Genomic DNA, 16,143 nt, shown 5'->3' with positions numbered 1-16,143 from the left:
GTCACCCGATTTCCGTTTTCTCTTTTGCCGTTGTGTTTTCTCTTTTGCTGTTGTGTTTTGTCTTTTTGTGTTGTGTTTTCTTATTTGCATTCGTGTTTTCTCTTTTGCTGTTGTGTTTTGTCTTTTTGTGTTGTGTTTTCTTATTTGCATTCGTGTTTTCTCTTTTGCCGTTGTGTTTTGCACCTCAGGGCCACCGTAAAAAAGTGTTCTGTGAAAGAAAGAAAAGTCATCATCTGAGGGGAGAGTTCCAGTTTAAAGTTCATAAAGTCTGAACCACCCTGAAGAGTTTCTGTGTCTCCAGACAGGGAGTAAAACTATGGAACAAATTATCTGTGGAGACCAGACAAGTCTCAAATGCAACTGAATTTAAACTGACATATAAAGAACTGATCTTGGCAAGATACAGTATTCTGTGATGAGAAGGTTGTTTTGTTTACGGTGTGTCACTGCGTGATGGGTGTGGTGATGGGTGAGAGTTTTGTCTCATTGATTCACTGAAATGATCAAATTGAGAAAGATGGAATGGGGGGAGGATTCAATAAGCTTTTGACTTCTTCCTACTCCCTTTCAGACATGGATAACAAGAAAACTTATCAAGTATTTGTATGTTCTTTTCTTTAATGTATTTCTTTTGTTCTCTTTTTCTTTTTTAAAGGGGCTGTATCATGCAAAATTCACTTTTTGTATGTTTTAACCTTGTGATATAGTTATGTACTCACCTAAAACACCCCCAAAGCGTTTTTTTCCTCCGTGCCTGCGTGTTTGAGCTTTCCTCCTGTTTGTGCTGCTCAGAGAGGCAGCCCCTCCCGCACCAGTGAAAACGCTCTGTTTTCCCACGTTCACGTCACACTGTGAAGATGGCTCCCCTGAGCCCCCCTCCCGCAATCAGCGTTGCTGCTTTTTGTAACTCCAATTTCGAGGATAAACTTTGACCATCGTCTGAAAGCAACAGTCCAGCAAGAGCAAGAGTCTGAAGGGTCTGAAGGGTCTGCGCTTGGTGAGTTTCTCACAGGAAAAGATGCTACAGCTAAAGAGCTAAAGCTAGCCAGCGTATTTGTTTTGAAGCGCTGATTGGTTGAAGTAGCTGTCAGTCAAAGTCCACAGGGGGAGAGGCGGGATTTTCAGTGAAACGGAGCGTTTTCTCTTCCGGGTTTCAGAATTAGCCCCAGAAAATCTTTTATTTCACACAAAATTACTTTTCCTTAGCGCCAAAAATAAACTATTACCATGTTAATGCCATTTCTAGGGTTTGAACTAGCTAAAAAAGTATGATACAGCCCCTTTAAACCATTATTCATTACTTAACTGTGTTGACATGTTCGAAGAAAAGTTGAAAGTTCAAAGTTCAAATGAAAGGAAAACACATTTCCTGATATATTTCTGTAAGTGTATTGCAATGTATTGAAAAAAAACATTTTTTGATTCAGTAATACTGTAATATATTGGAAAATATTAAATACTGTATTAAACCTCCTATATGGGGAATATTATGCCTGATATACTGAATGATATTTTCCATTATACTGCAGTTTATTTTTGTTTCATAAGGGTAGCCAGCTGATCGCCGTGCAACTTGACATTTTATAAAAGAAAGAGGAGGAGAAGACATTGTCAGGCAGCTCTATTGATACAACTAGAGCAACATGGATGTACAGGATAGAACAAAAGCTTTTATTTGGGCAGAAAGCTGATATGTAAACACAGCAGGAGAGACTTTGAATCGGAGAAACTTCTTCATCATAACAGCGGCACGTTGCATCCTGTCTCCACGGCTCTTTGCAGCAGAGTATCTGGAGAACATGGAGAACCTGAAGTGTCCGGATCCTGACCAACTCTGAGCTGCAGACTAACAGATCAGTAAAGTCATGATGAGTAGTGTGTGATGTCTGTAAATGCAGCTTAATTAAAGATGCTGTTAAACATAGAAATGCTGCCATATTATTATAAAAGCTGTATTAAAGCTTGAAAGTATGATAAGTGATGAAATGAAATGTATAAGATGAATGTGACTTCTATTCTCCACCTCTCTGTCTGCAGTCGGCTTCTCCTGTTTCCAAAATCACCATACTCCAGGTTAGACTTGTCATTCTCGGTTCAAGTCACTTTGTTTATCTCATCATTGGTGTAGTAGGGAGTGGTTTACACCACTTTCAGGACCCGTTATCAGAGCAGCAACATCTGCAAATGAGGCCTCTTGACGGCACCCAGCCACAGACTGGATACAGGAAGACTCCCTCGAGCGCCCGCAGCTGCGAGCTAAGATAATCAGAAAAATTAAATTCTAGCCAAGTATTTGCGGTTCCTCACACATCTCACTACTACTGCTTGAATTTCAGGCTGTCCCCTCATTAGAGACTTGACGGTATCCCTCATCATGCAGAAGTGCAGATGTCACGGGATGCTTGAACCTGAAACGGTCTCCTGTGAGAGCCGACACTCTGACATGTTCAGAGCTGCAGGCTCTGCATCCACACATCGCAGATCTAACTATTACATTTTCAGAGACGAAACTGAAAGAAAAGAGAAACATCTATTCCAATTCCAATGGGAAAAAAAATTAATGAGTTCTCTTGGTCTTTGAATCACAATGACTTGCTTTGAGCTGGAGACCTGTTTCCATGAAACCACGTGACTTCTGGGAAGGCGTTGCCCTGCAGTTCTCTACTCTAACCAGTAGGTGCTTCTGCTCACAGGGCATTCAGAGGCATTTCTCAGAAATCAGCCTGAACTCAGGAAATCCCCCCAAGTTTTCCTCCCATCAAACTCACAGTGACATTTAGTTTCACCCAAGGAGAGCCATGGTGAATCATTTTACCTTTCAGTAACAGCCAGGGACTTCAACACAGTTTTAGACCCATCAATAGACAGATCCAACACATCCGGAAATAAATGCACCTGGCAATCTACAGAAACAATAATCCAGTTCATGAGAGATTTTGGTCTTGGTGACAGCTGGCGCCTTCAACATCCAACAGCAAAAGAATTCTCATTTTTCTCACCAGTACATCATTCATACTCACGTATTGACTTCTTTCTCACCAGTAATTCAATGGTTCCAAACATTTCTGAACACTGTATCCACTCCATTATCATCAGTGACCATGCCCCAGTATCATTCAAATGGAATCACCCAAGACCACACAAACCAACCCCCAGATGGCGCTTCAACACATCACTCCTGAAAGACGATGAATTTAACAACCTCATCAAAAAAGAGTGGGCATCCTTCCTGGAAATAAATGATTCCTCAAAGCCATCACCCACACTTTTATGGGAAACAGGTAAAGCTGTCCTAAGAGGAATCATCATATCATACTCTGCCTTTAAAAAAAAGAAAGAAAGACAAAAAGAATCTGAGTTAGAAGAAAAAATCAAACAACTTGAAATCACCAATGCAACTAACCCAACGGAAGAAAATGAAAAGAAATTAAGACAGTATAAACTAGAAATTAACCAAATACTGAATAAGAAAATCAGCTTTTTAATCAACAGACTCCGGCAAGAAAACTTCCACTACAATAACAAATCAGGAAAATACCTCGCAAATCAAATCAAAAGAAATAAGGAAAAATCCACCATCCCCACCATCAAGAACTCAGCAGGGAGGCCAACTAACTCACCAGATGAAATCAATCAAGTATTCAAAGAATTTTATGCAAACCTTTACTCCTCAGACAATAACTCAAAGGATGAGGACATAACATCATTTCTCACCAGCGTTAACTTACCCCACCTTTCCCCTGAACAAAAAAATACACTGGACTCCCCCCTAACAAATGAAGAAATACACTCTGCTCTCAATAAAATGCCCCACAATAAAGCTCCTGGACTTGATGGCTTCCCTGCTGAGTTCTACAAACACTTCTGGTCCGTCTTGGCCCCACTTTTCCAGAACATGTTATCTGAAATACAACAGAACTCCAGATTTCCTCCAAACATGAACACAGCCTCCATCTCACTCCTCCTCAAACCAAATAAGGATCCCACCCTGCCTTCAAGTTATAGTTCCATTTCACTCCTCAATGTTGACATAAAGATCATCACTAAAGCACTCTCCCACAGATTAGAAAAAATAATCCCATCCATAATTCATCCAGACCAAACAGGATTCATTAAAGGAAGACATTCAGCCAATAACACACGCAGACTGTTCAATATCATGCACCATTCGGCCACACACAATCATCCAACCATCATCACCATTTTAGATGCTGAAAAAGCCTTCGATAGAGTAAACTGGTCATTCCTCATCCATACCCTCAACAGATTTGGCTTTGGGGAATCATTTATTAACTGGGTCAGAACACTATACACTTCACCTACAGCCACAGTCATTACTAACGGACAAACTTCACAAAAATTCACTCTTCACAGGGGGACCAGGCAAGGATGTCCACTCTCCCCCTCTCTGTTTACCATTTTCATTGAACCCCTAGCAGCAGCCATCCGTCAGAGCCCCCTCATTACTGGAATCCAAACTCCCAACATGCACCATAAAATCAGCCTCTATGCAGACGATATTTTACTCTTCATTCAGAACCCACAATCGTCACTGTCAGAAGTAATAAAAGTTATCAACTCTTTTTCCTCTCTCTCTGACTACTGCATAAATTGGAACAAATCATCCATATTACCATTAAACACCAGCAGTCTGGATGTGGCAGCCCTCACCACACCCATCCCCTTCTGCACAAGTCACATCACTTACTTAGGAATCCATATTTCACCCAGACTGTCAGAGTTGATTACTTTAAATTTCACTTCATTACTCAAAACAATAAACGATGATCTCCAACGATGGATGAACATACCACTATCACTATTAGGCAGAATAGCAACAATAAAGATGACAATCCTCCCCAAAATTAACTATCTCCTTTCAATGATTCCCTCTCACCCACCTCTCATCTGGTTTAACTCTCTTGATTCATCCATCAATAAATTCTATTGGAAAAATAAACCCCCAAGAATAAAACTGACCACACTTCAGAAAACAAAAACATGAGGCGGACTCAATGCACCAAATTTTCACCACTATTCACTAGCAAATCAACTTCAGTATATTTACAAATGGACCCACCCCACTCAGTCACACAACACTTGGTTAAACATAGAACAGACAGTTAGTAATGAAATAAATTTAGCAGATTTACCATTTCTCACTCAGTCTATCAAAAAACACCCCTCTTTCAAAAACCCCACAATATCATCGGCTCTGACAGCCTGGTGGAAATTTCATAGCATCACTGACTCCACTTTGGCACCCTCACTCTTCACCCCCATCTGGCACAACCCGGACTTCACCAGCAATAAACAACCGTTACACTTAAGCACCTGGGCAGATAAAGGGATCACTCACCTCAAACACATCTTCAACAATAACACCCTGGTCCCATTCCCGCTTCTGGTCCAGAAGTTCGGCATCAGGAGCCAACAGTTTCTACAATACTTACAGGTTTCATCATCCATCCAATCAGCAATGAAAAACAGAAACATAAACCTATAACTCCCCCCTTCAGCTTCTACCCTCATTAATATCTCCTCTTCAAAAAAACTCTTATCTAAAATATCCAAGTTAATTTCACAGACCGATACAATATCATCTATACCTTCAGAAAAATGGCAAACAGATCTCACAATTGCTCCTGATGCCGACTTCTGGCCCCAAATCTGCAAGAACATTTTCTTCATGACAACAAATGCCAACTTACAACTCATCCAATACAAAATCATTCATAGAACACAACTGACTGGACAAAAAATGCAAAAAATGGGCTTCTCATCATCCGATAACTGTTCACACTGCACAGATACTTACATTCATGCAACCTGGCACTGCACACCTGTCCACCACTTCTGGAAAAACATTACAGACATCCTGTCACAAATCATGGGCTGCCACATCCCACTTTCCCCCACCCTCTGTTTATTAGGAGACCTATCCACATCAAAACTTGATCATACACAAAACCGTTGACTTCTCTAGAAAATACAAACTCCTCTGATACCATCTGGCAAACATTCATTAACTTTCTGCAATCATGACCCACAGCAAACCACTCTCACATAACATACGTATTGTTGTTTTTGTTATTGTTGTTTTTGTTGTTGTTGTCATCATTATTATTGGGGGTGGCAGAGGGTGCAGTGGTGTCGGTGTTGTGGTAGCAGTGATGGTGATTGATTGTTGTTGTCATTATTGTTGTTATTGTTGTTACTGTTATTGTTGTTCCTATTGTTGTTACTGTTATTGTTGTTCCTATTGTTGTTATCATTGTTGTTATTGTTGTGATTGTTGTTGTTATATTGAGGTTTATTTATTTATTTTTTATTTATTTATTTTTTGCTGCAGCTGTCACTGATGGTCATGATGCTTGAGTTTGTTGCATCCACCCACTGTTGATATCCTTGCGTTTGCTATTCATTTGTTTTTGCTTTGTATAATGTACTTGTTGATTTACTTTTTGTATTGTTATTATTTATTATTTTTTGTTTGTTTGTTTGTTGGTTTCCTTGGTGGTAGAGTTCTGTTGCTGTTATTATTGTTTTGATTATTTGGCTGTTGTTTTCCTTACAATCGTTTGTGTATGTATATATTGTGCACATGTGTGAATGTATGTATGTATGCAGGTATGAATGTGTATGTATATCTTTATGTATATTTATATGTGAAAAAAAAAGGGGTGGACTGTATATTTTTCAGGTTATGCACGCACGCACGCACACACACACACACACACACACACACACACACACACACACACAAACACACACATATCATACACACTAAATAGCTTACTCATTAGTTGTTTAGTTTCTTTTTGTTTTTTGTTTTGTTTTTTTTTTGTTTTGTTTTGTTTTTTTGTCTTTTTGTTTTTTGTTTTGTTTTGTTTTACTTCCACTCTGTTTTCTGTTGTATGGCTTGTCGTGTTGCATGTCTCTGTCTGTCTGTATTGTTTATTCGTGTTTGCAATTAAAAAAAAAAAAAAAAGAAAGAAACAATAAATACAGGCACAATAATACAACAACAACAACAAAAAAAAGAACAATGCAAGAACGTGCAGAACATTGTAGTTTAATATGTCCCCAGTTCACTTACAGTTACAAGGGCAAAATATAATCAGAACAAAATCTTTTTTGAAAAGTGATATTTGAAAACAAATTAAGAGAAAAACTACTACAGCTAACCGACGTTATCACAGCATTCTAAAAATCAAAGTGCTTTGATCTAATGTAATTCATGGTAGAGAGAGTCATCTGCCGAATGGATCGAGAACATCTGTACACTGCAAGTGTCGAGGATTAATAATTCCATCGATACATTCACGAGAAAGAAACATGAGTAACCTACCGTGATAATCGAAGTCCAGCTGATGAATGAAGCACAGCGACATCCCTTCCCTTTAAATGACAGAGGAGGAGGGGGAGGAGCTGGAGGTGGACGAGCCAGTCAGACGTGTAATACTGAAAAAAAGGAATAGACTGTCACACATCGGAGGTGGCTTCCGTTACAGTGGAGCAGCTGTTAGCCGGCTGAGAGTGGAGGTCTGCAGCTAGACACTCTTGGTAATACTGGGGAAATTCCAGCAGGGGGCGATGAAATTGGTTTCAAAAAGAGCCTAGGTCTCATTGGAATCCTTTCAAAAATGTCGATTTTCAGAGTGCAAATAAAGATATAAAGCACCCAATTTGAAAACATTAACTCCACTTTAATTCTAGTTTTTAGGATTCTGAAGAGCTCATCCTTATTTATCTCCACCTCAGACATGAGGGGATCAATTTCCAGCTCAGAAAAACTTTATTTTTGCCAAGGCTTCTCCTCTGTTTGACCTCAGTGGGCCTCTGAACCATGAATATATCAGGGTTGACACGTCAATGATGATCGATTTCAGCCGAAGTATTTATCATAGCCGCTCATTCGTATGCTGATATCGGTCAGATACGAAGGTTTTATAAATCCCACTTGTGTTCTGTCATGCGGTGAGATTGGCAGTCTGATCTCCTCCCATGTCTGTACAACATTGATAAAAGACGTCCAATGTGTTTGTGCAGGAAGAGAAGATGTTTCAGCTCTCGTGGAGTACGCCGTCAGTGGGAAGTCAATGGGCGCACTGATCTACCAGCCCTCAGGCCCTGGAGAGCCAAACATGATCCACATGACTCATCCTGTCATTGCAACAATATATCTGGACAGAACCAACCAGTGGGAGGCTGTTGGCTTTCAGAAACGTGATGAAGCACTCCAATACATCCCAACTGGTAACTCAGTCGAGCATACATACTTTATAAATCACATAGCATGCAAACGACTACAACTATGCTGCCATAGAAGTGAAACTACACACATTTGATAGGAGACATCGAAAAAGCTGCATTTCTTTTTGTCCAGGCTACTATCAGGAGTTGGCTTTCCGTAAAAGGGACGGGTCTTTTGCCGTGTGGATGAATCGCCCGAGCAGCTCCTGGTGAGTATTATATCCAGAATAATGATCACGCTCAAACACACCACATTTACCCACCCCTTTTAAAATGTCTGAACACTCCTATGGACAATAAAGTGCAATAACAGCAATTTGGTCCATGAAAAAAAAAGAAAACAAAACAATTCGGGTGGACTACCGGTTTACCTTCATAGCCCTGTGGATTATTCTGCAACGTCACAGGCCATGTAACTGAGCTTAGGTTTAAAAGTCAGTGATGTAGTTATTGAAGTCCTGGCTGTACAGGCTCAGGTGGCACGGCCAACTCACAGGATTGCCTCGCTGAAGTCTTCACCTGTGCACGTGGAGGGTCCCAGACCTCATCGGTGTTGAGGGGATCCGAGACAGTCGGCTGATCAGACGGTGATGTTGACGCCACCCGTCGGAGACCACTGGCATGCCAGCGTGAACCGTCGTTCAGGCGGAAAGTGGCCGGTCCCAGCTGTGCTGTTACCTGCAGCGTGCAGACCTTCCCCTGTGCACCTTCATTCCACAAATATACTGAATACACATGCAATTCCAAATTAAATAAATAAGACATTTTCTCCTCTTTAAGGCTGACAGCCTATGTTGCTAAGGTGATCACCATGGCCAATAGTCTGGTGGCGGTGCAGGAAGAAGTGATCTGTGACGCCATCAAGTATTTAATCCTCAACACGCAGCAGCCCGACGGCGTGTTTAGAGAAGTTGGAATCGTGATCCTTGCAGAAATGACTGTGAGTGAAATTATTGTGAATTCTTCAGATTTTCCCTCTGAGATGAATAACAAAGCTAGAACAGATTCATCTTTTAAAGTCACTTTGATGTGAGCATGGTAATGTGAGTGGGATTCTGTCTGCGTAGGGAGACGTAAAGGGAAGAGATACAGACGCCTCCATGACAGCCTTCAAACTGATCGCCATGCAGGAATCACGGACGCTTTGTGCTGCCACCGTCAATGTGAGGACGCCACCAGCATGCACTCTTTTCTCTTATATTTACTTTATTAACTTACTTCATCGATTTCCATTAAACTGTGTAAATTGTAGTTATTTATGCATTTTTAGATATGATGAAAACAGACACATAAAATCCCCCACCCCAAATATTTCATGATAAATCTCAGCTACGCTTCTCAGATGGACAAAGCGAGAGAAAGAGGTCAAACCTGCAACCCTGTTGCCTGTTTCCCTATGCTTGTGTTTAATACCTCGTGTCTATACTGCTTTCTCCATCTTTCCAGGGTCTGTCAGGCAGTATAGACAAATCAGTGAGTTACCTGGAGAGGCGCCTGGACAGCCTCACTAATCTTTACGCCGTCGCCATGACTTCCCAACGAAGGCAAACTCAACCGGGAGGTCCTCTACAGATTTGTTTCCCCAGGTGTGTTCGCAGTGGAATATACCAAGCAGATATTCACACACAACCTGCAAACATTTCATTGTCATAGTATTCTATGTGTTCTCAATGATTCAATAATTGGTGCAGATATCTTAACCTTTTTGGAAAAATCATGTCATGTCTGATTTTACCTCATTGCAGATAGAATAGAAATACTTTGTTAATCCCAGAGGGAAATTGTTCAACAGTATCATTTAGTGAATGGGTTAACACAGTAAGTGCTGCAGATGTATTAAAAATAAGCAAATATAAAAACATTAAACATGAGAGCACCACTTTAGACCTAAAGTCATAGCTAAATTTGGTAAAACATTTTTAAAAACTGATGCATGAACAGTGTGTATCTGTCTGCTGGATGAGGCGTCTTTCATGTCGAGCACAGTGTTTACAGTGTTTTTGCCTTTCAGAGTTGTCTCACTGGCCTGTACCTAAGGGACATCAATACACACTGGAGGCCACAGTGTACGCTCTCCTGGCTCTGGTCAAGACCCGGGTAAGCAAACCAATAGGCTGAGAAGCTCAGAGTTTGATGGTGAATGGCTTTTGGGAATATTGGAGTTTTTGTCACGCTCAAGGGTGAAGAGTACCGGGAGAAAGTCCCAGAGAGCCAGGCAAAGCCGGAGTTCAAAATGAAAGTCATTTTATTATCCAATAAGGGAAACAAACTGCAAAGAGTCCTAAACGGAGAGTCCAAAAATCCACAACGGAAAGTGTCAAAGAAATCCAACAAAGGGAGAAAGTCCAAAACAGTCTCAGGATGGAGCCTGCCACGGACTTGGGAGATGAGGCGGAGAAGCAGCACACTGGAGCACTGAAGGGGAGCAGAGACGCGTGCTGCTGCTCTCCCCATGGCCAGAAGCAGAGCCGGGACACCCGCCACAGCTCTAACACATGACCTGAAGCTCCCTCCAAAGGAGGACACGGGGACATGAACCGACAGGACACAGACAGCCAGCCCCTTAAATGCTCACTCAGTGCAGCGGGTATCTGGCATCACGCAATCAAGACATCAAGATAGGGAACAGCAATCAGATGGGGTGGGGGCGGGGGGGTTACCACAGGGACAGGACACATTAGAAACACCACAACCACAGACAGGACTAGAAAAACTGGAACAGTCTTGGTGATGATGATGAGGAGAGATGTAAGCTACACTCGTTCATTTGTCTTCGATACCAGTGGTTCCAAACCTGAGGAACTTGAATTTTACTCTTCTGTTCATGAAGGCTTTTAAAGATTCCAGGCCTGTAGTGAGATGGTTCACCCAGCAGCAGCTTGTGGGCGGAGGCTTAGGATCAACACAGGTACAACAAAACTTCCTCCACTCTTTGTTTGCTCCTCGCCTTCGCCTCACATTTTCTTCCTCCTTGTTTTCTCTCCAGGCGACACTCATGGTGTGCCAGGCTCTATCGGAGTACTGGATCAATGCTGAAAAACCAGAGTACAACCTGAACGTGGACATTTTGATGCCGGGCAAGCCGAAGCCTTACAAGTTCAACGTGAACAGAGAAAACCACCGCCTCACAAGAACATTGAAGGTGGAACCACAGTCCTCCATTCACATCATTCACATTCAGAAAACACACCGGTGATCCCTTATAACCTTTCTTTGTGTGTGTGTGTGTGTGTGTGTGTGTGCATCTAAAATTCTCAACAGAGTAATGGTATAAACCACAACATGACAGTGAGAGCCACAGGATCAGGAGCAGCAACAGTAACAGTGAGGCATCAGCTTTGTGTTTCCTCAGTATAATTTCAAGCTTTTGTGAACGTTGTTAATATTTACATTATTCTTCCATCTACGTTTCAGATGGTGTCCGTGTACTCCGCTCTGCCTCAAGAAAAACAGAGTGACTGTCAGAGGTTCAACATGTCAGTGGAGCTCATCCCAGGTAACCTGCTGCTTTCCGTTTCTGCTTTTCTTCTTTATCAAACCATTTTGATGTCAACCTACCTGTGTTTATGATCTTTTTTGGTAATCCGATAATTTCCTTTCTCAGAGAAAGTGGATGTTGAGGAGAAGGTATTCCGGCTGAGAATAGAAGTCTTGTAAGTGAAGCTCACCTCTTGTCCTGCTTGTTTGAAATCAGTCTTTGGAAAATTGACCATGTTTGCGTCTTTTTGTAGTTCCTCTCTTATTTTTCATTTTATACAGGCACAATGACAAAGAGCGCGATTCGACTTCGACAATCTTGGACATTGGATTATTGCCTGGCTTCACTGTGGATACAGATGACTTGAACCTGGTGAGAAATTTCAAAAACATCCACATTGAGTAAAGTTTAAAAGTTGGCGTATTGTGCAACACTGTTGAGATATCTGTCAGTATCTGCTTCCCCCCCAGATTGCCTGTGGAATGGTCAAAATTTTATAGTGAAGCCAAACACTGCAGACCCTCCACTCTCTCAGCCAGTTTCTCAAATCAAACTCCAGACTGTACTTGCTAAGTTTTTATAATCTCAGACCAACTCTTGGACCCCCATTTGTGATCACGTCCTCAAAGAGGTCCTCTGCAGGGCTGCATCACACTGCTTTAACACGATGTGGATTCACTCCTGTAGCTTACATTCAGAGCAATCATGATTTGTGTAGGTTTGTGAGCGCTATTGGATGTAGGACGTATAATCATATAGATTCAAGATAAAAACTTCAGAAATGTTTTCATTTCATGTGGTCTTAAAACTCCAACAAAAGATATTGTCTCTTTTTATCGTCTTTCTTGAAAAACAACCTCGTGTTTACAATGTGAGTGTGTGTGTGTGTGTGCACACAGTTGTCTCAAGGACGAGCCTACACCATTGCAAAATATGAGATGAACGCCGTGCTGTCAGAAAGAGGCTCGCTCATCATCTATCTTGACAAGGTGCGGCCATCTTTGTCACCGTCCTCATCTCCCCTCCTCACCACGGTATTGATTTAATCACGTCAGGTTCCCCCGTCGCTCCTCAGGTTTCTCACACACGGCCGGAGGAAATCAGTTTTAGGGTCAGACAGACACTCAAAGTGGGCGTCTTACAGCCGGCGGCTGTGTCTGTCTATGAATACTACAACGGTGAGTCTCCGGGTCACGAGTCGCCATGGTTCCGTAGCGCAAAGCTGTTCCTCATGAGCTTTCTTTCTTGAAGCAGAAACACAGTGCGTGAAGTTGTACGATCCAGAGAGGAAAGCCGGACAGCCTCGGTGGTTCTGCAGAGGTAGTGAATGCACATGCGTCGCCGAAGGTGAATGAGATTCAGCAGTTTGGATGATGTGAGCTGAAGAGTAAAACATTGTCTCGCTGTCTTTCTTGACCTCAGAAGACCTGAACATTCACACGTCGTCTTCATGTTTTTGCTTCCAGGGAGCTGCAGTCTGCAGAAGAAGGGCAAAATCAGCAATGATGAGCGCAATGCTAAGATTTGTGAGGCCACACTGACCAACAAAACAGAGTTTGGTAAAAAAAACAAAAAAAAAAAAAAATGTTTCTCCAATTATGAAAGTGTCTCTCTATGTGGGAAAGGACATATCACAATAAATCAGTCTCTCACTTTTTACACAGCATACAAAGTACAGCTGGAGGAGACAGTAGCTGATCTGTCCACAGACACTTACACTGTGAGGATACTGGACGTCATCAAATAAGGTGAGTATCTTTAACTTTCAATACCTTTTTATTTACATTTTTAGTCCGTTAAAGGCCAAACAGTCTTTATACCTCCAGTTTTATCCACGGATCTATTTTACATGTGTAAGAGAGAGGATCTTAATAAATCTCCTGTTTGTAATCCTAAAATCTCTCCACTAGTCACTGCTTGCAGCTCATCACACGAGCCTTTGTTAAGTTAGTCAAGCTAAAAGCAGTTGACTTATGGTGATATAACTGCAGTTCCTCAAACGATTGACTGTAGTGCCAACAGGAAGGCATTACGTGTCTCTAAAATGGAATTAAAAGAAGTAATCTGTGCTGTCATCATGGCAGGAAACACTGATGTTGGTCCTATGGGTAAACTGCGCTCGTTCCTCAGCCATCAGCACTGCAGAGGGGCTGTAGGTCTTCAAAAGGGTAAAACGTATCTCATCATGGGCTCGTCCCAAGACATCCGCAGAGACGACCAAGAGCAGACGTACGTGCAGTCAGACTTTTCTGCTATATATATAATCTATTCTCACATCAGTTCATCATGAGCTCCTGTGTATCTGGCTCGTTGTTTTCCACTCTTCAGGTTTTGGTACATGCTTGATGAGAAGACCTGGGTTGAGTACTGGCCCACAACAGACGAGTGTCAAACAGATGAACACCGACCGTCCTATTCGGGCTTGAAACACGTGGTGGATCAGTTTCAAGTCTTTTCATGTCGACAATGACGAAGTCCAAGGAACTGTAACCTTTATTTTTCATCCATCTAATGTGTTTTCTATGCAACATTGCATGGGAGAATAAAGTATGTTGTCCTTAAAATGTGGTGTTTTTCATTTCAATTCTCTTTGCCAGTCCTTGTAAACTTCATAATTTGTATAGACCTTTTTCACAAAAACCAGAAATACGCAATCAGTGGGTGACTTTTCTTCCGGTCCAGCACCAAGTCCATTCATTTTCTCCGAGATGGGTCGCGTTTTCAGTACTTGTCTCCAACATTTCCCCAGCATTTCCTTCGCTGATGTGGAAAGGATGGTGGAAGAGAAATCGGTGACAAAAAAGTCAAAGATGAAGAAAGGATACAAGTTTTTCCACGAAAACTTCTTAGAAAAACACGAATGTAAGTAGAGATTTAGCATGTTAGCCTAAGTGCTACTGAACCCTAGCGACTGTATTTAGGCATACTTTTTCATGTGTAGATCCTGATAACCGTATCCGAACATTTAAGTTTCATTTGCAGCATGACGACAACCGTTTGTTCTCTTTCTGGCTGTTTCAGTGAACGTCTTTCAGATATGATATGAGACGAATGCTATTATTGATTAGCCCAACAGCTAACAGCGTTAGCTCTCAGCTAAGTGTTTTTGTGCGTGTCTTATCATCATCATAGTATCAAATGCATTAAAAAGCCGGGTGACAGTGAGGGCAAGGTGCTGCCGGTCACAGAGGAAAAGCCAGGAGCTTCATAAACTAGAGGTTTGACCACAGAGAGCAGAAGTTCCTGCCGTTGCAGCTGCTGCTGCAGCTCTCTGCTGACATGCTGTCCGTCCGAGCCTTATCTTATACAGGAGCCTCGACTCCGCTCTTTTTCTTTGTCATTTTATTTCAATTCATTCCATAGGTTATAAGTCTCTACTGCTGTGTTATCTGCTTCTATAATAGACCTGTGGCCAGAAGAGTGCATCCCCACTCAACCAAACCAGCTTTGTGTGGTGTATTTCTATTGTACTGAATAAAGTCGTGTCTGTGTGTGTGTGAAAATATATTGTAAAAATTTGTGGTAACACTTTACTTGAAGCCCCCCTGCATAACACATTATAAGTACATTCATAAAGCATTATAATGCCATTATAACATGTGTAGCTATAGTTATAAACATTCATAGATGATCACAATGCCAGGACCTAACCCTAACCCTAACCTTAATCCTATGCTGTATACTGCTGTATAGTGAGTTATAAAGCATTTTGATCATGTATTAGTGTTTATAACTACTTATAATGTGTTATAAAGAGGGGCTTCAAGTAAAGTGTTACCAAATTTGTTTTTTTGGGGGGAAAAAGGGTCGTGGTGGGTGCACTACAGAGTCCCCTTGCCATCAGCTGTTACCATCTCTTACCACTGACAGTGAGGTATCTCCTTGATGTCATGTTCATCATTCTTATCCATTTTTGTACAGATGACGCTTGCTGTTGACAGTGGATGTCTGATGGCGTTTTCCTGTAGCTGTGCAGCAGGAAGAGGGTTTTTCAACCACACTGTGGCCCTGCTTCATCAGACAGCGCATTATACACAGTCTGGCCTGCAGACTGTCCTCCATCTCTGGCCTGCATGAGCAATCTACAGCTATGGCATAGAGCAAGAACTCAGGTGGGTGTTTAATAAGGTAGTTTATTTACTCTGTTTTCATTAAGTGCTTGTGTTTACTGTATGTTGTCTTTTTTGTTTGTGTCCTGAAATTATTAAAAAAAACAACACACACAGACACAGACTGTGTATTACTACAATTCTCTGCAAAAACTGACATATTTCACCCTTGGTTTCAGGGAATTCATCCAGAACCTGTGAGTGATGTGGTGGTGCGAAAGCCAAGAACACCCGGCAGGAGCGGTCTTCAGTCCACGCTGTACCAGGCATATGCAGGTAATAATATTCAACATTTCACTT

The 16,143-nt window shown here is 41.7% G+C and overlaps 1 pseudogene; it reads left to right on the top strand.

The window, feature by feature from the left end:
- The first annotated feature begins 957 nt into the window (after nucleotides 1–957).
- Nucleotides 958–14,204, top strand: LOC115395832 (complement C3-like; annotated as a pseudogene).
- The last annotated feature ends 1,939 nt before the right edge of the window (nucleotides 14,205–16,143 follow it).

Source organism: Salarias fasciatus, chromosome 10 (genome assembly GCF_902148845.1).
Source record: "Salarias fasciatus chromosome 10, fSalaFa1.1, whole genome shotgun sequence".
NCBI lineage: Eukaryota > Metazoa > Chordata > Actinopteri > Blenniiformes > Blenniidae > Salarias > Salarias fasciatus.
This window is presented reverse-complemented; position numbering and strand designations above follow the sequence as displayed.